At 41.8% G+C, this 26,205-nt stretch overlaps 1 protein-coding gene and 1 long non-coding RNA gene across 2 annotated transcripts in view; both read left to right on the top strand.

Annotated features, from left to right (window-relative positions):
* Positions 1 to 26,205, top strand: part of LOC126248264 (uncharacterized) — a 127,410-nt gene that overhangs the window by 15,326 nt on the left and 85,879 nt on the right. The gene's annotated exons all lie outside the window — the stretch shown is intronic.
* The window catches only part of LOC126248270 (uncharacterized), a 36,454-nt gene continuing 21,484 nt past the window's right edge, over positions 11,236 to 26,205 (top strand). Inside the window, exons 1-2 of the long non-coding RNA XR_007545449.1 lie at positions 11,236 to 11,272; positions 11,372 to 11,611. This is a non-coding gene — a long non-coding RNA (uncharacterized LOC126248270). The remainder of the gene's footprint in view (positions 11,273 to 11,371; positions 11,612 to 26,205) is intronic.

The following is a 26,205-nucleotide window of genomic DNA, read 5'->3' as shown; positions in this document are numbered from 1 at the left end:
CCGGCTATAATACCCAAAAGAATGTCTGCAGCCACTACTGATAGTAAGTAGTAAAGTTAGAAGACTATTACCAGCTTGCAAGACGGCCTGAGTCCCGCATTTTAACGAGAAACGTATGAAGAAATTCAGAACTGAATGGTACAACTGTTGCGCACGCGACCATATTGTCTCTGTAAAACTTATTTACGGTTTTGTCTGAACTAGGAGTATTAGTATGTAATGAACATCTTCACTATTAGTTCTAAAGTAGATAAATACAGTAGAGCACAACTAGTTCGTTAATGTGCTTCGTGTTAGCAGTAACTTTATTGCACAGCTTAACAACGACGTATTTATAAACTTCCGATATTCCAGATCAGTTCATAATGCAGCATATATTGTTGAAAATGCGTCACCACCTTACACACAAATAACATGAACATATTGTAATCCACCTGTTGTTCCAAATTTCACATCCATGGCAATGATGAATATTTATACGAGGGACATTCAGTAATTAGACGCATTGATGTAGAAAAACCGTATATTTTTGCAAGATGAGGCTTTACTACTTCTCAACATAATCTCCACCAATATTAATACACTTGTCCCAACGATGAACTAATTTTTATACCTGATGCAAAGAAGTATTTTTCCTGTAGTTTGAGCCACTTTCCCATAAATTCTTTGACCTCCTCGATGCTATTTTTTTACCACGTTATGCCTCCTTGAGTGAACCAATAAAATGAAAATCCAAGGACGTCAAACCTGGAATGAAGGGAGGATGAGTAAGTACCTCCCTACCCATTTTTTCAATGGTTCTTGAGTCAGCTGTGCTGTGTGAGGGCGAACACTCACGTGTAGCGATATCACGCCTTTTCTTGTTCTCTCATTGCTGGCTTAACTTTGTTCATCAACATGTCTGGGTAGTTTGCAGTGTTTGTTGTAAACTAATCTTCTAAGTAATCACAAAAGACGCCATCGTGGGCATCCCAAAAACGGTCAATATGACATTTCCGCTGATGTTTGCGTTCTGAATTTCTTTCGAACACGTGAATTAGTGTGCTTCCGTTCCATGCGTTCTCTTTCGAACTCTGGTCCAAAATCGTGAACCCAAGTTTCATCACACGTTATAATCTTTCCCGTTTCCTTGTGTTGTTGCGTAAACCTTTTCGGGGGGACACCTTGCACTTGTTTTGCTGTACTTGAGCTTGTTACTGACAACGTTATGAACTGTGGCAACACTTACTGCAACTATTTTTGCTATGTGTTCAACTGTAACGTGTCGTTCTTCACCAATAACGTCATCAATGCGGGTTTCAAGCGAAGGAATTGACACTTCTGGCCGGCCAGAAAGTTGCTCGTCAGTCACTGAGGTTCGGCAGTTTTTGAACTCTTCCATCCACTTTTAAAAATGTTCGCCGTTCATTCAACCTTCACCATAATGTAAAATTATTCCTGGAAACATTGCATCTTCGGAAAGCAAAATACGGATCACTGAACGATGTTCAACTAGTGTGCAAATTTCAAGCGGACACTCAGTCGTTAAGTGCAGTACTGACTTTATAAACAAAAACATTTTTATCCGTCAGCTGGCATAGTATCACATGAGAGACTCCGGAAAGGTCTCTGAATTTAATGCAAGCCACTGGCACAAACTCTGATGATCAGGACCTTTACGCCACTCCTTCCTCCCCTTTGCCGTAAAGGCCAATAGTACTATATACCAGCTCTAATTTCTCTTATTTTATTATGGTGAGCATTCCTCCCTATGTAGGTAAAGTATTTTCACACTCTGAGGAGAAAGCTGGAGACTGCAATTTCATGAGAAGTTCTTTCCACAATGAAAGACGCCTTTATTTTGATGACAGCCACCGCAATTCGCGTATCATATCAGCGGCAGTCTCTCCCCTATTTCGCGATAGTACAAAACGAGCTGCCCTTCTTTGAACTTTTTCGATCCTTCGCAAAGTGTGAGAGTTGTGTGTTTAAGTGTATCCGAGAAGTGTAGGTGACTGTAACCGGTGTGTGTAGTGTGGTATCATGTTTATGTTGGATAATGATGAAGAAGGGAGAGGGTGAAACCCGATGATGGCACTGATTGTGATCCGTCTGTAGGATGGGGACGTTAAGTTCGGTATCGACTAGCCGTGAGGGGTAGGCTATATACCAATAGTAATTGGTGTACCCATGCAGTTACCCAACCACATGCTGGCCACGACATACTTTGCTTAACTTCTGTGATCTGACAAGAACCGGTGTGTCCAACGAGACAAGGACATTGACATTTCTTTCGTACAACCTAGATTACAGAACATTCTAGCAACAAGTACATTTTATCACCGGTGCACAGAAAAACGATCTGATGAAAGTTAAGGAATTTGTAGGAGTAATGCAGAGCAACCAGATTGGAAAAAGTGACATAACTGATGTAGCATTGTAAAACTGCGTTACCTTGGCCTAGATCGGTCCGCACCATCAACCACGAATGTACGACCGAACTACACTTTACAGTGTTATTTCTCTGCACTAGTAACTTACCTAAAATAGTCAAGTCTAGAGAACTGCTTCTACTTACCGCATGAAGAAGTGCTCTCTACCCATTACCATCTCGAAAGTTTCTTGGTCTATTTCGGTAAGACAACACTAAGAACTGGACACATTTTTCTCTTCCTCATTATGTTTCTTCAGTCACAATTAAGTTGTAATTCCTTCCTGTTCACAGGCATCGGGATTCACAACCGACACAGGTGGCTTATTGCGTGATTTATTTCGTAGACACAAACCTTCTTTGAGGTTCGAACTCACATCTTTTTTGTGTCGGCGAAAGTGGTGCAAAAGTCGACGAGGATTTCAGGGTCCGATTCCTTGGTAATAGGGCTCTTTCTGCTTTGTTAATAATTTCAAATTATTTTTCAGATTCAGCTTCACTCGCAAGCTGAAGAAAATATCAAACCAATCTTTCTCGTTTAGATCCCTTGGCTGTAGATTCAATCACTGTATTTGTATTTTATAGCTGTATCGTTATTATGCTTTGGTGTTCAGAACGGCCCGATGAATTTATAACCAAACTGCTGTTCGAGCATTCGGTATCACTGTCATTTTAGGTAGCTGTGACTCATCAAATAAGATGGGCGTGTTAACAAATTTTCATCTTTCTTGTCGAATCGATACAACTGTGTGCGAAAACATGAATACAGGTTTGACAGTCATGGCACCTTAGCTCGCATTTGCAGGAAATATTAATTATTTTCTTTTTGCGTACAGGCCGAGAACATAAGAAAAGATAAATTGGTTTTCTCTCGCTCTACTTGCGAGTGGGGCAGGAAGCAAAATGACTATAGCCCATGTCACGTACGATGTCGCTTCCGCACATAGAGGCGGAACGAAAGGGAAGCGCGGAGGGGATAAGGTTTGCGCATGGCTGACGGCAGAGAGCGGGCAAACAAAAGTCCGTGTTGCCAAACTGTGTTACTGCGGACAACAGGCAGGTCCATTTACCTTTGGTACATCGTATTATACGTTCAAATCTACAAGGGAATAGTACATTTTAAAGCCAATTTCGATCAGACGTCTACATGAAATAAATATTACTTTACGTCTTGAGGTTGTGTCCACTGCTTCATAGTAATCGTCTGTGTGACGTCGGAAGGTGAGAACAGCTGACGCAGCTTTGTGAAGACATCAAGTACCATTTTTCTCCAAACGAGTACTGTCTAACGACAAGGTCATCGAAAATGGTTGCAATAACTGCCATTTATTGCGATTTGGACTACATTATAAGTAAAAAAATTTTCAGACTGAAACCGAAATCATTGTATTTGTTGGACAACTGCTTCTACTAAATATAATTTTTTCCAGTGTGTATAATGCGCGTATGTAGATGTGTCTCACTGCAGCTCAATGTAGATGTATTTGGAAAAAAGAATTACTTGTAGCAAAGACTAGTGCAAAAGACTATCGTAAAAATTATCAGTATGTTATCATATTTTTCTGTGTCAATGGGCATTAACAGTTTAAACTAATTTGTTCAACATTACAGTAGGAGAACGCATTTATGACCCGTTGAACAAGCTTACAGTTAACCACGGAACTCGACGGAATGCTGACCGATAACGCAGAAAACGACCGATATCTCAACAGGTAACCCACCCTTTCATTTTAAGGCGTTTTAAAATTCTAGCCTTGAAAATGACTGGGGTATTCGTGTCGAAATATTGGAGTTTATGACGAATGTATCCGGCTGCATTCTCTTGAGTAATTAAAGAAAAGCTTAATGTCTCCTTGAGCAATGTTTTGAACATTGTAGTCTGAATACATCATAGGATATGTATTCCTAATCAATAAAAGTTAGGAAGTTCTCATGTAGTATATATGCAATTGATATGATGACAAAAACATTTTTAAACCATGGGCCTTTAGAACCAAGAAAGATCATTACTTTACTTCGTTTCGAAGCCTACGTCGTAATACCATCTACCATTTGAGCCCATGTCCGAACCATGTGACTGTACAACTAGGATCATCGGTTCAAGGCTTCACCTCCCTGTCAAAGACTTTTTCGGAAACTTTCCAGCGTGCCCACACTGAAGGGGCACAAGCGTTTCAGTGTCTGTTATCTTGATTGTTTTTTTTTCCACATAGCTTGTAACCTGTGCACAAATTAATTCTATTGGATTATATTGACAGTGATTTGTGGATAAACGCAAAACTCTGAGACCACATTCACATGCAAGAAAGTCAAGTTTGTACATTCTGTTGCGTGACTTTTACAAATTAATGAGCTGCAGGAGTTCAGCACTAGTCTGGCTTATATTGTATGGAGTATTTTTATTTTTCAGCCAGAGCACAATGTCCCCTTTCCTGGTGCTCGTACTTGGTCATTTCTCTGTACCGTAACTGGCTTGGTAGTTACAACGACCTACTTCGAAGCAAGGTATGGCAAGAATTGTTCAGTGAACCACTTCTTGAAAGTGACAGCGTTCATATCCGAATGGTAGTCACTACGGTTTTTATTACACATAAATACGAGTTTACTCTCAGGAACAAAATCAGAAGAAGAGCCAGCATGCAGAATAACTAGGCGAGAACCATTCCCTATGTGTACTTTAAAACCGACAGTACCATGACTCAATTTCCATCAGGTCTTCATGGACCCATGTTTCATCAAGATAACATTGTAGAACTACCACGTCATCTTGTGTAGTGCATCTTTATAAGGGACGTGATTCGTGCAGCTTCCATGTCACTTCATTCAAATAAAAACTATTTTCTTAACGAATTTGAAACCAATGTCTTTCAAAATTCCATTGCATTTTCTAAGTGTTCTACCAATAAATCGCAGTCTTTGGTTTTATTTCCAAACAACGTTATCCATGTGATAGTTGCAATTTAAGTTTTACGTAATTGTAATCCCTAAGTATTTAGTTCAATTTGTGTCTTTTATCTCGTAAACCGAAATTTTGTTGAATCCTTTTAGTACTCATGGGGATAACTTCGGACTTTTCGTTATTTAGACTCAATTGCCACTTTTCTCACCACACAGCCGTCTTGTCTAAGTCGTTTTGTAATTTATTTCAATTATCTGATAACTTTATAAGACGATAAGTCACAACATCATCTGCAAACAGTCTAAGAGGCTGCTTAGATTATCTCCTAAATCGTTTATTAGACCAGGAACAGAGGAGAGCATATAACACTTCCTTGCAAAAGCCAGATATCACTTCTGTTTTACGCGATCATTTTCCGTGGATTACTACATACTGTGATCTTTCTGACAGGAAGTCACGAATCCAGTCGCTCAGCTAAGACTTCATAGGCACACTTGTGAGGAGCTTCATGTTTATTGCAGTCACCTGACATATTCATTTGGAAATCATACTAAAACATTTACAGATACACGTTCACAACTATTCTACTACACCAAAGTAACATCGACGTCTCAGTGAATAATTCGGTCGCTCTGTGAATGAAACTACATTGTCGCTAAATACGGCAACAGTGCAGCACGATGGAGAGAGAGTTTCGCAGTCTACTTTGTAACTTGCGGCTAGCCGCTCAAAAAGGGGAAAAGTCTTATTAGCTGCTAGCAGTTAATCTCGGGGGATGCGCAGAACGACTGAAAATAGGGCCACTGTCCTACATGACACGAACTATAGTAGTGGTACAAAGTACCCTTCGCCATGCACCATGTGGCGGCTTGCAGAGTATGTACGTAGAGGTAGACAATCATACAATCATGCTGATACACTCAGTCATCGTCTCCGAACTGTTCCTTTTCTGTATTCTTTTCTGCAATTCGAAGCAAACGCCGAGGATTGGTGCCAAAAAGGTGTTGTGATGTTGCACGACAATGCCCGTCCGCATACTGCTGCCCACGCTGCTGAAACAGTCCAGAAACTCAAATTTGAAGTACTTGATCATCCTCCATATAGTCCCGATCTTGCCCCTTCTGACTATCACTTGTTTTGTCCACTCAAACAGGCATTAAGGGTCCGTCGATTTGACTTTGATGAAGCAGTGAAAGAAGCCGTGCATACCTAGGTCGCAGCTCAACCGAGAACCTTCTTTGATGAGGGCATCAGGAAGCTTGTACAACGATGGACCAAGTGCGTTGAAACCCAAGGAGGCTATGTCGAAAAATTATGTTCTTGTAAGTTTCCTAATTTGATTACAATAAATTTTTATAACTACTTTGCGGATAATAATTTACTTACCCTCGTAAAATAACAAGTTCAGTGTTACCAGTCACTGTTCATTCATATTCACAATCCCTTTTCGAAGGCTTAAACCTCCATCACCTGGTGGATTTACATGTGTTAGTGTGACACATGTGTGGGTTGTGTTATAATTTTGGGGTAACTTGTGGCACTGTCTGCTTTGGGCAAAGGTTCCTTTCCCTGTGATAACACATCACATGTAAATTGTCATATTTTGTAAACAAACATGGTTTCCGGAAACTAATAGGTGGTTCTTTACACCTAGCAGTTTCCAGACACCATTTTTGTTTACAAGATATGCCAGTTTCCACATGATGTGTTACCACAGAGAAAGGAACATGTAACCATAGGAGACAGTGCCACAAGCTACCCCAAAATCGTAAAACAGCACACAGATATATCATACTAACACGTGTAAATTCTCCTGACAATGGAGATTTAAATCTTTGAAACACCTCGTCGATATAAATAAACAGCGACTGTTAACAGTAAACGTGTTGTTTCATTCAATAACGAGAAACTGATTTGCCCTACACTGTTAGATTAAGCAATTTTTTTGATTCTGTCACATGTGACATATATGATAAAAAAGCTAGAACATTATGTGTTGTAGATGAGCCATTACACTATTTCAGTCATACTAAGCAACAAGATACAATTAGTAAAGGTAAACAACCAAATGTCAACACCCATGAAAATAAAGATAGGAGTTCCACAAGGGTTAGTGCTTCGGCCTTTCCTGTTCATTGTGTATATCAGCGACTTGCCAATATACATGCCATGTGACAAAGTCCTGGATGCTGATGACATGACCCTAATTATGGATGAAGAAAATCTGCAAGATGTTTCAGAATAGCACAAAGTGGTAGCTGAAATGAGCAGTGACTGTTGCTGGGCCAGTCTTTTAGCTATAAATAGAATAAAAGCTCAAGAAATTCGCTTCATCCTAAATACATCCAAATAAGATAGAAAAATTACTGGGATTGCATTTAGATCAAGAAGGTACATAGGATAAGCTTACAAATTACCTATGTTGCAAACTTGCTCGTACTCTGTTCCTACAGCACAAGCTGAGACACATTATTAGCAAAAATTTATTAATTCCTGCATACATTGCTTTTTTCAAACACAACTGCGGTATGGATTAATACTTTGGGGTAGCTCAGTGGGTTCCAGTACCATCTTCAAGTGCCAGAAGAAAGCAGTTAGATGTATATTAGGCCTAGAACCAGCACAAGGCTGCAAAAACCCTGTTTAAAGAACTCAAGATAACGACACTGCCTAGTGTGTATATCTACAACTGTTTAATACAAACTAAAGAAAACGCAAGCAATTTTAAGTTAATATCCGAAGTCCATCTCCATAATACTTGAAGTAATAGTGACCTAGATCTTCCATACTCGAGACTGACATTAACACATAAGAACCATAAGTACCTATGTTTGAAACTCTGCATCGATCTCTCAAAGACAGTGAGCGATCTACCCATGAATAGTTTTAAGTATACGATAGTAGTTTGGTTCAAATGTATTCCATACTACTCAGTTTATGAGTTTCTAAACAGTGACACACAGGAGGCACAAAATAAGCAGTCGGTAACTACATTATCAAGTATGCCTATATGTGTGTGTTACAGTAATGGTTAAGTGTTTACACATTTTTCTACATAGTACTTAAATAAAAACATAATTGCTTAATGATACAATCATATATGTGATTAATATAATATATTATTCCTAGTTATTACTATTATATTAACAATGTATAGTATCACCATCATTTTAGCATATATATCTACTTGTACTGCACGTGCATATTTATGTAATTATATTTTATTGTTTTATGTATTAAACACACCAATGAAACCAGTTGTATGGAAAATATATCGAAAGGCAAATAAAGATTCTATTCTATTCATCATCAGCATTCGACTTAGACAGCTTTAGAAACACTGGACTCACATTCGGGAGGACGACAGTTTAATACCGCGTCCGGCCATCCTGATTCAGTTTTTTCATGATTTCCCTAAATCACTCCAGGCAAATGGTGGGATGGTTCCTTTGAAAAGGCACGGCCGAATTCCTTCCCCGTCCTTCCCTAATTCGATAATACCGACGACCTCGTAGTTTGGTCTCTTCCCCCAAAAACAACAACAACAACAGCTTTAGAAGGGTTGAAATGTACCCGATGGCTTTGTTACTCAGGTGACATCCAGTGATTAATCCACACCGACCCATTCTGTTGATACTGCTTAGCTACTGACACTGCGTACTTCCTGCTTTCATTTATACTGGCACATCTGCTTCTCATGACATCTAACTGTCATTTCAGCCTTACATAGATTCAAATTCGTTTTCGTTAGAAAATGCAAGAGTTTCTCGTGGTAAACGGAATAATTCTGAGGCATCTCACTTAGTTCTGCACACTTGTATTTACACAATGGACACAAAATGCTATCTTCACGTACCTTTTGGTGACAGTGACTGCTGAAATTGTCATGTCTAGAGGTACTAGAATTACAAATGTTACACGCAAATTTCAAAGCACCATTACTCAGATTTTTAGTATTAATATCTCTTTGCAAGTTGCTGTTGATACTGGATGTTGCACAACAGCCCATGCAAGTATATTCAGCCATGTTTCGAGGATCTGAGAATGGCACTGCAAGCTTAGAATACAGTGCTGACGCTGCAGTAATTCAGTGGACGTTTACATCCGAAGCACAATGACAGGTACCAAGAACCTAAAATAGCAGTAACGTAAACACCAATAAACAACACTCAGTAAGAATCAAGGCACAGAGCATTACAACGGCACAAAATCACAATTTTTAAGCACTCGGCTTCGTGCATTGCTGTGGCTGTACGCCAAGACAAGGTGTTTCTTAGGTTTTTGCTTGGTTTCCCCCCATCTGGTCTACTAATGAGACCGGGGCCAAGTACAGTATTTCGTTGGTCCCATTTAGCATGGCATGACGTCACTAGGTAGCTAACAGCGACCCCACATGTAGCTGCACGCTTGACAACACGCTTGTGCAAGTGTGCTGACCCAAGCATGCTTGATAGTGATTGGGATAAATTTGCGCAAGCATCAGTACTGTACAACCACTTTGATGCTTGATCGAATTTCGAATATGCATGCTTGTGCAAGCGTTCAAGCGTGTGTATGCTTGAGCGTGTGTACCAAGAATAGGGAGGCTTGTGCAAGCGTTTGTCGGTGATCTGGTTTGATTTAATTTTTATTTGGTCCTGTTAAATAACGTTCTGTACAAATGTTGTACTGTATTGTAGGTCAGGTCATAGAATACAATATCACTCGTACATGGAGAAAGAAGAAAATCAACAGTTCTGTGAGGTAGTTTCCATAGCGTGTCTATCGCGAATAGTTAATACAGGAATGATGTTTTCGTTTCTTTAACCACTCTAGTCCACTAATCACGTTTACTACCCTTTCTTTTAACACAAGCAAAAAGGTTGCCAAAGCCAGCTCATAGTCGTCTTAGCTCGGCATTTTCTTGTGAACAAACTAATGTTTATATAAGCATGCTTGAACCGTATGTAAGAGCCAGAAATCTGTGCATGCTTGCTCAAGCACGCTTGAGCATGTCAAGCATGCAGTTACGTGTGTGGTCGACGTATGTTACTGAAAAGAGAAACGTTAACTCGACAGAGTACTCTGCAGTCGACAAAGTAGTTTTCTGATTGTTTCGTAATCTTTTTAGATTAATTATCGAGTGAAACAGCAAAACGACGTGCAATAACATTGAACACAAAACCAACTACATAGTTCATAATTTATTTTCCAGATTGGCATATCATTATAAATGGGCTGACAGGTGTATGGTAATGTCAATGAAGGAAGTACTTGTTCTAAACAAAAATGTGGAAACAGTCAATTTCGTTTAGCAGGCTTTCGCGACTATCTGCCAATTCAGGTGATTTAACATATCCGTGGCACTCATCTATGGGTCAAACATGCTTGTGACCAATCACACTGCCTTCTTCATAGATGTTCAATATCCGCAGTTAGTCCTGCTTGTTATGGGTCTCCCACAACTGAGCAGTATTCTAAAATTGGACCTGCAAGTGATTTGTCAGCAATCTCCTTTGTAGACCAACAGCACTTTCCCACTATCCTACAAATTAATCTTTTATTGACGCTGTTGTGGAGAACGTGCAACATATTTGCATCATTAATTAATAATGGCACGCATAAGTCTAGAAGAAGGCGAAGCCACGTTTAACATAACACCTCAAACAATTTTGTCAGAGGGACAGAGCCAGAAGAAGTCGCTCCTGGCATAGAAGACGCGTTGACATACATAGTGTGCAGTGAATGAGTCACTGTTTCAAAATTAAATATGTCAAAAAATAATATCGATGGACGACTGCAACGAAAGGTACGTTTATTGTGAATTTTATAGAAAATTTTCGAAATAGTTCAAAAAGCTGCTAACAGATGACGCTGTTCGCTATGCAGCTCGAACAGTATCAACGTGAATAATTTAAGTCTTCCTCTGCAAATAGCATTTGCCGTCACATCACAGCATTTGAAGGATATGGGGAAAGACAACGGTAACATTCAAATTTGAATTTTTCAAACCAAGTACAGTAAAGCAATGATAACCCCGATGTACGCAAGTCGATGCAACGACTTTGTCTAATTGTTGACAGATGGCAGCACAACGTTTCGTTTCTGTGAGAACCCACACACTCTGGTGAGAGACAATGAAAACACATACCTTCAAAATGGAGGCAATAGCTGTTAGGAGTGACATAAGTTGTGGTCTTTCTTCCATTGTAAGTGAATTGTGTGGTGATTCCGACAGTTTTAATGCCGACATTAATGATTCAGATTCCAGTTTAAACCAGGAGATGAAAGATTCTACGAATATTAATTCCAGTACATATAAGGTAAGGTTTGTTTTGACATGTTATTTGCTGGATGTCATTCCCTTTGTGCTGGATGGTTAGGCTATGTGTTTTTATTTTTGTCTTGAACTGTTTTACAAGCCCTTTTTACCAAGATACAATCAGTACGCATTTTAATAAAACTACTTTCTGTTGTGTGAATCAACTTTAACAAAAAAGAGCATACTCATACTTTTGGGTTACTATGTCGATGAAGTTATTGGTTTAACAGAACTTTTTTCAAAATGCACTTTCTATACAAGAATATGTCTTGACTAAAAGGAAAGGTCCACAACCGTGCATGACGTCATCGCCAATGGTCGTACTGCTGAGCGAGACGCTTTCAGCTGCTAGCCCATATTGATCTTGATGTTCATCAAATTCTTATCTAAAATAAAAAAAATAATCCGATACTTCAAATAATATTTGTTCTCTTATTTTTACGATACACTGTCTCTTTTTCGCAAGATCATATTGAAACTTAATCTGAAGTGAAATTGTGAATTATCCGTACAAATACGTGATTCGGGAAATCAATGAAATGTTTGGAAATTCAATAAGCAATGAGTTTGTATTTATATTTACACAATTATTTATTTTTTTATTTCTGCCGAAAAATACAAAAATCTTCACAGAACCAAATTTTCAGTAATTTTTCTCATAGTCTTTGAGTGTTGTAACACTGTATTTACAGTATCAGTTACCCTTATTACTTATAAAATAAGCCCCTTATTATTTTAAAGAATATTGACCTCAGGACCAAGTATACAGTCGATGATTTCATGTACTGTGTAATTTGCAGTACAATCAAACCCAACAAATATATCGCCAGGCAAGTTGCTACAACATGCACAAAACAATACATTTCTTTGGCATCTTTCGTGAAGAAACAACTCTTTTTTTGTAAGTAATTTCTGTGCAGTAACATATGTATATTCTACACGTTAAAACATCCTGACGAGGATAACAGTCCACCTCTACTGATAACAGCTGTTTAATGATTTGGTTATCATTCACATCCTCATCGTGTGCTATTAGATACAGTTTACAATAATTACATTTATTTTTCTTAATGACAATATGAGCAGTAGCCATGTATGTAATGAAGTACAGGCCGCATGTCCTCATCTAACCTCTGTTTGTTAGCATCATCTACAACTAAATTCAATTCTTAATTAAATGTCACTTGTGAAAGGTCATTTATATCTCACTCATTAGACCAAATATCATTCTTGAAAACTTCCTCACTTATTTTTCTGTGACTTTAATATTAATGACACAGCTTTGTACCCTTAATTTACTTTGTCTCAAAAATCTTCTGATTGAGACATGGTAATTACCACCATTCAATGAACGATACTTCCCAAACCTACTATCTAGATCATCAGCTTGAACCTTGCCTGTTAGGAACTGTTCTCTCTCTCTCACCAAATGTAATACCTAACATATGCAGCATAAGACCGAACATCTGCAAACTGAATGACAGACATTGTATCGTCACACATCTCTGAACCTAATGATACCCCCATGAACTTCACTGTAATATCCATACCAAATGAAACCAATAAAAACTTAACTTCTTTCTGCAAAACAAACACCAAACTAATCAGGCCTAATAAAAATGCCAAACACATAAACAAAAAAGAACCATAATCATTCGCTGAAAACACGTACACAACCCTCGTTCCCGCACCAAGTACCTAAACTCGAAACCATGCTAGCACAATGACAACCAAAACTCAAATGAACCCATTGCCACAAGTTAAGCTCGGCACATCCACCACCAGAGGGCACCATCAAATACAACACAACCTCTACAAACACAACCAACTCAAATACTCCACACCATAATGACATCACACACCACTCCATTACGTCATGGGTCAAAGCAGATGAGTGGAATTGGATGCTTCGGTTGACCTGAATGTTCCATCATTATTCAATTTGCAAACTGATGTAGCAACTCTAGTGTGTGTTTAGAATTCTTGGTTATTGGCTCTTGGAACATATTTAATTACCTCTGACCTTTTAACAAAGTTTGAATGTTAACTGCATGTCACCACTTGCAAATTATCTCAATGAAACTTGCACTGTCATTGTGGTGAAAAATATGAAGACCAAGTTTTACATTCTCCGTTTCTGTGCTTGATGGATACTGTGATTTAAGACATAGTTTGTTGGCAAATTTCAATAAATTTTCCCTTTCAAGTGAGTGAAGAGATTTATAACTGCTTAAAAATGCAAAATTGCCATCAGCCTCATTGCTAAAATCTGGAAACTGTAATCTCTTCTTTCTGTTTTAGCTGGTTATGTATATATTCCAATAGGTGCACACTATCAAACAGAAAATACAAAAGGCTGCATCCAGCACCTGGAGAAGGGTGTGAGTACTTAATTTTAAGTTCAGGTGGATCACTGAAGTACGATACAACCTTATTATTGATGTCATTATCATAATCGTTACCAAGAACCTCAGAGCATATGCTCTGCAATTTCAATACAACCTTTTTAAGAAAGTTAGAAACAGCAAGGGGCATGCATGGCTTTGACAGGTAGATCATGAGCTACATCATTGTACTGTGTATCCAAATGACACACCATAAATACATAGGCTGTAAATGCACATTCACTTCTGCTGCTACTGCTACTTTACGCCTGACCCACAATATAACGCCTTTTGAAATGCATTAGTGATTTTAAATGCCTTCCATCACGATGAGGACTGTTCAATCTTGTTCAGTCAAAAATGACACTTTGTTAGCTGTGTATTCTAGAAAATATGCAGAAACTTGCCTAAGAACAGAATTAATAGAAAATTCAATACGTATTCTAGTCAGAGTAGCTCGACAAGGCATCGTTATTAAAGGCACACAACAGTGAGGAGAAATTGAGCGAACTAATGACCATACCACCAAAATAGACCATGAATATCTTGCCATATTCTTTTTACATTTTAGCATTGAAAGCTGTTCTTTCAAAAATATAATTATTTCTTGTTTATCTGGCAACTTTTCAAATAAATTGTTCAAAACATTAAATATAAAATGAATACTCTTCTCTATTGCTAAATTGTAAGTTCGCCATATTAAGCATAGTAGTTAACTGCGTTGTATTATTTACAGTTACTGGGAACTTGAATTTCTCTATTTGATCAGTCTGCAGATCATTTACATGAACAGTGAGATTTAAGTTTGCCCTAATATGACAAAAAGTTTCTGAAATGACGCTTCACTAATTAAAAGGAAATGTACAATAGTCTTCTTAACAACACAGTTCCAACTCACTCAAATCAAAAGTATTAATTTTATAATTGATTCATTCAGGGCTGAGAAGGATACAGACTTCATATGTTCTTCATGACTAGTCAAACTTCCCTTTAGAACACAAATGATGTAAGCATTTTCTACATGCTGTCTTCAGTCCTCAGGAGATTCTCTTGATGTTGAAGGTGTAGATAAATATCCAGGACCTCCAAGTAGTAGTGATGGTACTGCACCTGTAATAAATATAGTAACTACCATTATCTTATCTTATACGTTATAAGGTCAACAGATTCATTCACTAATTATATATCCCAACACAGTCCGGAAACACCCAACAAACCTTTCCTTAGCTGTGGATGGTCAAGAGGTGCTGTAATAAATTTTTGAGCCTAACCTCATATGCCGATATACTTGTTTCTGTATCGTGTGCATGAAAGTGCCTCTTACAAAACTGTTGAAAATAATAGAGTAGGTTGCATTAGTGTGACAAAACAGTTCTCATATATAGGTTATGTTTATAAATTACAGTTAATGCCTGAGCTAAATAAAAATATTTAATGTATTTGTTTACTAAAGCTGCTGCTTTCCACAGAATCATATGTAGGCGTAAAATTATTGTGATGAACTGCACTTACCCATTTTCTCCTTGCATTTTCATCATGTGGGAAATGGAATATACTTACTCTTTCTTGAGTACTATAATTGCCTTTACAAGGCCCCTCCCCTTGCCGGGGGCTCACGGATCTTTCATGAGTTTGTGTGTGGCGCACATGGTGGCCCAGGCTATATTCCTTCCTGGGCTGCATTTCCCTTCCCCATGCTTCTCCCTACCTTGTCCTCACTCCTTCTCCTCTGCCCCCTGCTTCCCCTCTCTTAGTGTTCTTACTTATGTCGACCTGGCTATCCACCTGGTTTTGTTCCCTATGCCTTTTCTTTTTCACCTTCCTTTTTGATTCCCCTTTGGGGTTTGACTGCCATTTCTCCATAGTGTGAGCTGTTTGGGGAATAACTCCTTTCCTAGTACCTATGGCATGGGGGGGGGGGGGGTTCTGACCACTTTTCGGTAAGTTCGTGCTCGGCTACCACAGGGCCCCAACATTTGTAGCACCCCTTCCCTGCTGCATGTCTATCATTCTGGTATTCTTATTTCTCTTCCTTGGGGGGGACACGTCTGGAACATTTTTGGGAATGTGTTCTGAGGTTTTAATAGCATGACATGAGAACAACCCCGTGATGTAGATTCTCTTTCTTCGTTCTTCATCTTCTACCATTCCTCTGCATCGTTGTTTGAGGTTCCTCTTGATTTCTTCTTCCTCCTTGTGCGCTCCTGAAGGCTGGCCCATGCTGTTTTACGTGTAACAGGTGATTGGGTAATGCGTAATTCCCAGACCTGGGGTAACAGGTACGAGTCATACGTACTCCCTGGTACAAGCCAGGCCTAGGGAGGGGTGATTGCTTGAGCTGTTGCCTTTCCAAATTGCCGTTTGGCCCTCTGTCAGGAGTTCGAGATGTGTGACCTGAGGTGTGAACAATCACCTAAGACAGGTTAGCCCATCTGTGTGGGGCGGCCAATTGGAAGGAGCAGGCCATCAGAGACACTAGCAATCGTGGGGATTTTTTTCACAATGAGCCAGTCATCATCTCAGCCTCAGTCTGTGTTTTCTAAACGTAAATGGAATCAGGCTAAAGATTCAAACAGTCTCCCAGCTGCACTTCAATTCCTTGTGGTATCACATAATGGAGGAGGTCAGTCCTTTGCTATGGTTAATCCGTTTATTATTCAGAAAGCTGTTCATGCAATTGCCAGCCCTGTGACATGCTGCTCTCGTTTACATAATATATCTGTGCTTCTGGAGTCCAGTTGTGATTTTTCAAGCCCAACAACTGCTTACAGTTCTGCTCCTCCGTGGCTATCCTGTTCACGTTGAGGCCCTTTGAATGCTGAATTCTTTGTGAGGTGCTATTTACACTTGGCTGCTTGATGGTCCGACTGAGGGAGAAATCAAAACTAACCTCTCTGATCAGTGTGTCCTAACAATACCACCACTTGCAAAGTAAGTTAGAAATAAGATTTAATAATGTTGCTCATGCAGCATATGTTCACTTTATCGGGCAACAACAAAGTTATTGATTGTGGATGGTATCGTCAGGATGGAAATAATGAAGTCACTGTAAAAAAGTCATCAACTTTGGCACTTATCTTGAGTGGATTCCCACGTTGATTTCGTCGAAGTTGTTACGGCTCATCTTGTTGATTCTAGAGTGATTCCACTTTGACTTCTAGAAGGTCCAGATCTGTATTTTAGCAATATTTGAAGACCTAACAAATGCGTTTTTCAGGAAATTCTTAATGATCAAACAATCCAAGATCAGAACAATGGTATGGTAGAAATAATTTTTGACTTGGTGTTCACGATCCACATTTTTATTAAACTTCTTGTAAATTCACATTTACTTCTTAATTGCCACATCATCAAGAAAACGGTTTTGTATCAATCTTCATATATTGAATTTCCATTTTAACCAAACACAAGACTTGACTTCTTTTACAAAGCGAAATAACAACTTAACTTCTGCAAAGTGAAACAAAAACTGCTCTGTGCGCATTCGCACCAAAACGGTGCAAGTAAGTCAAAGATTATGACAGTCTCACAGAAATGAATACACACAAGAACCATATCACTGTAATATATCAATACATCGTAGTACCTATACATTAATAAAACCAAATGTGAATATTGTCACAAAAATGTGTGTTACCTCACAGAAAAGTAGTAAGACATTATTGGTATCAAGAACTGGGGTTAGAGTGCCGTAATGCTCACGTAAATAAAGAACCAGTACAGTGTCACTGCAGTCCATTGGGTAATGAAAAAGGTTGGTGCCCTTCCTGCCTAAACACAGTCTTTTTCTCACATTTGATCAAGTAGTGCTGCCATCATAGATCAAAGCAGGCTATGAAATCATCATGGTCAAACCCCCGTACATTCCAAACCCAATGCATTGCCACCAGTGTCAATGTTAGAACCACACTCACATGTCATATTGAAAACATGGACAAATGTGTCATTTTTGGGAAGGATACTCAAGAGGGCTATTGCCTGCCACCTTCTCCCCGCTATGTGAGTTGCAGTGGTGACCCTCCAGCCTCACCCCGAGAATGTCCCATGTATCTCAATGAGCAGGCCATCCAGGAGGTCTGGGAGAAGGAAAAAGTACCTAACCCTCTGGCTTGCAAGTTGTTGGCTAATTGAAAGCCCTGCATTTTACCATCAGGTTACCATTCTTGCTACTCCTTGCTCCTAGCTCCATGAAGGACATGGCCCCACAGGCTTGCAACTTCAAATTCAGCACTGCAGTTGTAAAGTAGCCCAGTATCACCATATCATTCCAGTGTCCTCCTCCTCCAGATGTGCAACAAGCCACCTAATCTTTGCCCCAACAGCAGGCCCGAAAGGACAAATGGAACACTCGTGAAACTTCTTATGATGTCCTCCCCCTAGTCCCGAACCCCTCTCCTCTCCCCCCCCCCCCCCACCTCCCCTCCGTGTGCCGCTCCCCCTCCCCAGCCGGAGAAGTGTCCCACTTCTTCGGTGTCTGCCGGTCAAGGGTGCCCCTCCCGGACCCCCTCTTCCCAGCACCTTCCAGGCAAAAGGTCTGCTGCCATGCAACAACCACAAGAACCACGATCTGTGGGGCCCCAGGTAGCCCACTCTCATCTTGTTCCAGATCTTGCTGCAGCTGGCTCCTTTTTGCAGCGCACAGCTCGCCTCGATCTCAAACAGAAAAGAAGAAGAAACACAAATCTCACGACAAGGAGCCTCTGGTGTCCTCAGGGGTCCCGTCCCCCCCACCTTTGCAACCTGACTCTGACCTGCTGTTGATAGATGCCACCTTCTCCTTGTCGGTGACGGATGGTGACCAAATGGCATGACTGGCTTTAGCCTATCTGTCCCCCCCCCCCCCCCCCCCCATGCCTCCATTCGAATCATCGTTCTGTGGGTATGCATTGGAATTGGAATGGATATTACCGTCACCTTCCGGAGTTGAAATCCCTTATTTCATTTTACTCTGCAGCTTGTGTGGTTCTGGAAGCGGTTGCTGTTAGGGTCCACCTGGACTATGGGGTCACAGTTCGCAATCTTTATCTCCCCCCTGGCAGGACTCTCACACCTGCTGCCTTAACTGCCCTTCTTCAGCAGCTTCCTCCTTCTCGGGGATTTTAATGCTCATCATCCCTTGTGGGGCAGTGGATTTCCATCTAGTCGGGGTCTTCTCATAGGCCAGTTTCTTGCAGACCACGACTTGTGCCTTCTTACCTACCCATTTCAGTGCCAGTCATGGTTCCTTTTCTGCCATTGATCTTTCTCTTTCTTCTCCCTCCCTCCTCCCTTCATTACACTGGTCGCCACATGACAACCTTTGATAGTGACCACTTCCCATTGATCCTCTCGCTCCCTGATGGGCAGGTTACCTTGTTGGTCTTTCCAACATGCCGAATGGCCTCTATATACTGCACAGGTCGTTTTTTCTCCCTCTTTGTTGGGTTGTATTGATGACGTCCTACATGATGTGTTTGATGCGATTGTTCGCACTGCTACCCTTGCCGTCCCATGCTCATCTGGACCATTTCGCTGCTGGCAAGTCCCATGGTGGAGTACGGCCATTGCCATCCGTGATTGCCGTCAAGCTTTGCAATAGCTTAAGAGGCACCCATCTGCTGCCAATCTTATTACCTCTAAACGCCTTTGCACCAAAGGCCATTACTTAATTAAACAGAGCAAATGGGTGCATTGGGAATGCTTTGTTTCTTCCTTCAGTTCTACTGTCCCTATGTCACAGATATGGGCTACACTTTGCTCTCTCCAGGGTTGCCATCGGCAGTCTACCCTCTCGGGCCTTGCCCTCCCAGATGGCCATTGCACGGACCTGTTGATTCTTACGGAACATCTTGCGACCCATTTTGCAACAGCATCAGCATCAACCTCCTATCCGCCTGCTTTCCTTCACCAGAAACAGCGGGCCAATGCTTCCGCCTTATTTTTTACCATTTGTCAGTCAGAATGTTACAACAAACCTTTTACTGAATGGGAACTTCTTTCTGCACTTTCTTCTTCTCATGATACGGCCCCTGGTCCAGACTCCATTCATAACCAATTGCTCCATGACGACGACATCTTCTCCGGGTGCTTAACCAAATTTGGATCCAAGGTGACTTGCCTTCTCAATGGAGGGATAGCATCGTGGTGCCCGTTTTTAAGCCTAGTAAGAAGCCCATTTGTCGAAAGCTATTGGCCAACTAGTCTGACAAGCGTTGTTTGCAAGTTACTTGAACAGATGGTAACCCGTTGGCTCAATTGTGTCCTCGAATCTCGGGATCTATTGTCCCCTTACCAGTGTGGCTTTGAGAGGGGACGGTCTCAGATTGATCATTTACTTCGATTGGAATCCACAGTTTGGCAGGCTTTTTCCCAGCGTCGCCATTTGGTTGCAGTATATTGTGTCATTTGCAAGGCCTATGATATGGCTTGGTGCCATCATATCTTTCTTACCCTTCATGAGTGGGGTCTTCAGGGCCCACTCCTGACTTTTATCTGCCAGTTCCTGTTCCCTCGGTCGTTCAGAGTTCGTGTTGGTACTGTTTTTAGTTCTCCATGGACCCAGTAGAATGGCATCCCACAGGGTTCCATATTGAGTGTACTTCTTTTCCTCATTGCTATAGATGGACTTGTGGCCTCTGTCGGTCCTTTGGTCACCCCTGCTCTGTATATGGATGATTTCTGCATTTGGGTTAGTTCCTCTTTGATGGCCTCTGTAGAGCGGCATCTCCAGGGTGCTGCTATACGGCATGCCTCTGCATGGACCCTCTCACACGGGTTTCAATTCTCTCCTTTAAAATCATGGGTGGTCCACTTCCGTCACTGTACTATGGTCCATCCCAATCCGGAGCTCTACCTCGATGCACGACGATTACCTGTGGTCCCACAGTTTCATTTCCTGGGTCTTCTATTCGACAACAAGCTCACTTGGCTGTTTCATATCAGGCTTCTGAAGATAGGACGTTTCTGTAAACTCGATGTCCTTCGCTTTCTCGCCAACACCTCTTGGGGTGTTGATCGTTCCACTCTTCTCTGCCTTTATCGGGCTGTAGTGCTGTCTCACTTGGACTATGGTTGTCAAGTTTATGGTTCAGCTGCTCCTTCCACACTGCGCCTCCTGGATCTGGTCCACCATTGTGGTATCCGTTTGGCCACTGGTGTCTTCCCTACTAGCCCTGTTCATAGTCTCTTAGTTGAAGCTGGAATCCCCGTCCCCTCATTCTGTTCGGCAGTCCCAGCTTCTGGTTTCTTATGCAATCACTGTCCATTCCTCTCCCACTCATCATTCGTATTCTATCCTGTTCCCAGACGGAGGACATCACCCACTTGATTCCCGCCCTCGGGCAAGTTCACCAGTTGGGCTCCGCCTTGCGTCTCTTTGCTGCGATTTTCAGCTTCCTTCTTTGTCCTGTCTCCCACGTTCCCTCCCCCCACCCTCCAGTTAGTTCCTCATCCCTGGATTCAGATGGATCTCTGCCGAGGTCCGAAAGATTCCGTTTCCCTGATGGTGTTCCATTGTTTTTTTTGCCAAATTTTATGGGAGTTTCGGGATGCTGTTGTTTTTTACACCGATGGCTCTAAGTCTGCTGATCATATGGGATATGCATTCACGTCCTCTGTTGGCATGGAAAATCATCTCCTGCCAACTGCATGTGGGGTATTTACTGCAAAATTGATGGCAATTTCCCGGGCCCTTACCTTTATTTAACAGTCCCAACACAACTGTGTTTTGTTAGGTATGGACTCAATGAGTGGCCTTCAAGCTACTGACTGGTGTTTTTTCCCACCATCCCCTGGTCTCTGCCATCCATGACCGTCTCGCTTATCTTTACCATGCTGCTTGTTCCATTGAGTTTCTTTGGGTCCCTGCCCATGTGGGTATCCCAGGTAATGAGCTTGCTGATCATTTGGCTGGGGGAGCAGTCACTTACCCCCCACCCCTTCTCTGTAACCCCTCCTGTGGCAGATTTATGGCTTCATATCAAATCCCACTTCACACAATCACAGCCCAACTCTTGGGAGGCTACCTCCCTGTCTAATAAACTTCAAGCGCTTAAGGTGACACCTGTCCCATGGCATTCTTCCTTCCGCCTCTCCCAAAGGGACTTGACCATCCTTTGTCGTCTCTGCATTGGCCCTACCAGGCTGACCCATGGTTTTCTTTTGCGTATTGAGCCACCCCAACTTTGTGGTTGTGGAGCCTTTGAGTCAGTAGCCCACATTTTGGTGCAATGTCCCCTTCTTTTGGCTCTGCATACTAAGTACAGACTTCCCCGCACTTTACCTTTAATATTGGCAGACGATTCCCAGATGGTTGAACTGGTTCTCTGTTTCCTTTGTGAAAGTGGTTTTTATTTTCAGTTCTAAGGTTTGTAATATCCCTCTGGAGTAGGGGCAGGGTGGTGAGGGTTGGGGTGTCTCCCATTGTAAGCTGTGTTTGGAGATTCCTGACTCCTCTCCCTGGCCAAGATCCTCTTTTCTCTCCCCTTTACTCTATTTTTATCACTTTTTAGATTTGGTTAGTCTCCTTTTACAATACACACTTTTACATTCCAGCAGTTGAATGCTTTTGAATAGCAGGTGGTCTTGCCTGTACTGCATCAGAGGTGTCATATTTTCTGCCTCTAGCATAGCCTTGGGGTTGCCTACTTGTTGACTTCCCTCCTTTTGTTTTCACCGTTGACAACATGACTGCACTTTTACATATTTTAGCCTTTTACCTTTTATCGTTATGACTCTTCTGAGATGTAAATCTGTCCGAATGGACCACCTTTGAAACAAGGGACTGATGACCTTGCTCTTTGAACCCTTCAACCCCAATCAACCAACCAACAAACAAACATCTCTATCTTCATCTGCCATGACTCGAAGATCCTCTAAAACGGCATCGACATGTGGTACCCTCAACTGGCCAACCTCCATTTTGCCGGTGTGCACTGCCTACCATTTTTCTACCCTGGAATCCACAGGCTGACCGAGAGATAATGCCAGTGCGTCTGTAGATCTCAGGCAACAGGATCCTTCAGCCTCTGCACCCTTTAGCAGTAAGTCTTCAAAGGCGACTGCTGAGGTAACAACCCTTCATTTGTCATTTGTTCCCTCATCCACTTTCCCCATTATGACTCTCCAATGGAATGTTTGTGGCATTAAATCCAAAAAGGAGGAATTACAGCTGCTCTTAGAATCTTGGTGTCTGCTTGTTTTCTGCATCCCCATGTCTGCATTTCATTATGGTCTGCTTGGCATTCCATCTCATGGGGAGGGGGTGGGGTGGGGGGGGGGGTGTCTTGCTGCTCATCCAGGATGACGATCATAGCCAAACCATTTCACTGAACCTTGGGCTGCAAGCTCTTGCAGTCTGCCTAATCGTTCCTTGCTTCACCTCTCCTCTTTGTGATGCCTATATCCCTCCATAATTTGGTGTCACCAGGGCAGGCTTCCTCCAGCTTATTGGTCGAGTCTCCATCCCTTTTTTGCTGTTCAGTGACTTTAATGCACATCAATCCTCTTTTGGGGCTCTTCCATAACCTGTCTGAGAGGTGTCCTCTTGGCTGACCTCCATCAACTCAACCTTATTTGTCGTAACACTGGAGTAGCCGCGTTCCTTTCAGACTCCTCGCACACCTATTCCCACTTGGACCTCTCATTCTGCACTGGCTAGCTTGCCTCTCATCTCGAGTGCTCCGTTCTGTCTGACACGTTCTCAAGTAACCATTTCCTGTGTGCTATGCGGTTGCTGACGCCTACCCCACATACATGTAAACCCAACTGGCAGCTTCCTAAGGCCACCTGAAGGCTATACTCGACAACCTTTGACAAACAACATTTTGCTAGTTGTGATGACCAGGTTGAGTACCTTACAAACGTTATCCTTACTGCTGCAGTACGTTCCGTACCTCACAGTTTGTCTTTACCGCACCATGTCGCAGTCACTTGATGGACTGAGGTATGCTATGACGCGATTCACGTGTGGAGATGTGCTCCCCATATTTTCACCATCATCCTACGATGGAAAACTGTATTTATTATAACAGATGCGTGTACAGTGTCATCTCATTCTTCGGGATAGCAAACAAGCTAGCTAAATTTAATTTACTAGGGTTTTTTACAATTTCACTCCCTCTTCTGTCACGTGAGGCAACCTCTGTTGGCACTCTGGGACCAAGGTCCAGTCTGCAATTTCCACTCAATTATAGCAGGTGATGTCATTGTGGACCCTGTTGCTATCTCTAACACCTTAGGTCGATACTTTGTGGAGATTTAGAACTCCGCCCATCACCCCACCTTACTCCCTTGTAAATGAGTGCAGGAGGCTCGGATGATAGCCTTCTCCTCTCAGAATCGTGACTGCTACAATGCTGCCTTTACTGTGAGGAGCTAAATCGTGCTCCATACGTATGATTGCATTTGGGCTGATGGCATGTTTCCCAGAACCTGGCATGAAGCCACTGTCGTACCCATACCTAAGCCCGGTAAGGACAAAAGCCTTCATTCTAACTACCTCCCCATTTCTCTCACCAACTGTGTTTGCGGGGTTATGGCCTGCTGGTAAGGTGGCTTGAATCTTGCAATCTACTATCCATTGCACATTTTGGATTTTGAGCACGCCATTGTGCAATTGACCATCTCGTCACTTTGTCAACCCATGTAATGAATGGTTTTCTGTGGAAATACCAGACTGTGGCCATGTTTTTTGATTTAGAGAAAGCCTACGGCACTTGCTGAAGTACTGGTATCCTCCCCACTCTATACACGTGGGGCTTCTGAGACCACCTGCCCCATTTCCTTCAGGAATTTTTAAAAGACCAAAGTTTCAAGGTACTTGCAGATTCGACCTTGTTGGACACCTTCATGCAGGAGAACAGTGTGTCTCAAGGCTTCACCTCAGTGTTCTCTTTGCTATAGACATTAACCCTATTATGGAAGTATCTCTCACTAGGCAGCTACCGCTCCCTTTTCTTTGACAACTTGGTGATCTGTTGTAGTTCTCCATGAACATGCCTCCTTGTGAGGCAGCGATGTCGATCATCTTTACACATGGAGCATCAACAATCACATTCACTTTTCCACTGACAAAACTGTTTGTATGAATTTCTGGTGGCGCAGTGGACTTCTTCCACCTTCTTTACATATTGGGCATGTTGCTCTTCCATTCACTGAAACTGTGAAATTCCTGGGGCTCATGCTTGGTAAAAAATTTTCTTGGTCCTCCCATGTGTCTTACCTGGCCACCCACTATACCCGGTCCATCAGTGTCGCATGTGTCCTAAGCAGTACTTCCTGGGGAGCAGGTAGACCACCGTCCTCTGTTTGTACTGATCCCATGTCCGTTCGAAACTAGGCTGTGGGTGTTTCGTTAATTCATCTCATGTCCATCCATCTACCATCTTAATACGATCCAGCATCATGGAATCCGTTCGGTCACTGGCGCCTTTTACACTAGCCCTGTTGAGCCTCTATACACAAGCTGCCAAACTATCGCCATTGTATGGGCGTGGTGTCCCTCTCCCCGAAGTTCGCTTTTAGCTATTGCTCCAGATGCATGCTGTTTGTCTGCCATGCCTGGCCACCCATCCTATGCCTCCTTTTTTGATGACTCCCTTTACCACCAGTATGCGGTGTGTCCTCCTCTGTTACCTCTCAGAGTTCACTTTTGGCTATTTCTCCAGCAGCTTAACTTCATGCTACCTGCCACATTCACAATGGGTGTGAACCTTCTCAACCTTAGCTTTGCACGAAGCCGTGCTTGTGAAAGATTCACACCCATGTTCATCTTTGACTTTATTTGCTTCCTAAGGAAACTACTCCTGATTCAATCGCTGTAAGTTGCTCCACCTACGTACAAAAATTAGCAATAGCACCTTTGTGTACGCTGATGGCTCTAAGACTGACCTTTGTCCAGTGTGCCTTTGTCATTGCCATTGACCATTTTCAGTATCAGTTTCCAGAACACTGGTCAATATTTACAGTAGAGATCTTCACCCTGTATCAGGCCACACAGTACATCTAGTGACACAGATTATTTTAATTGTCATATGCTCCGATTCGTTTACCATTGTAGGACTGATAAACCAGTCCCAAGCAAAGAAGGGAAGCCCGAAAGGCAGGAGGAGTATAGAGAGGGAGATGAAATTGAAATCAGTATTATAGAAAGGGAAGTGGACATGGCTGGAGATGGAAGATACGATACTGCAGTAAGAGTTTTAACAAAGCTCTGAAAGACCTAAGTTGAAGT

Source organism: Schistocerca nitens, chromosome 3 (genome assembly GCF_023898315.1).
Source record: "Schistocerca nitens isolate TAMUIC-IGC-003100 chromosome 3, iqSchNite1.1, whole genome shotgun sequence".
In the NCBI taxonomy this organism is placed as follows: Eukaryota; Metazoa; Arthropoda; class Insecta; order Orthoptera; family Acrididae; genus Schistocerca; species Schistocerca nitens.
Note: the sequence above shows the minus strand (reverse complement) of the source record. Positions and strands in the feature narration are given on the sequence as shown.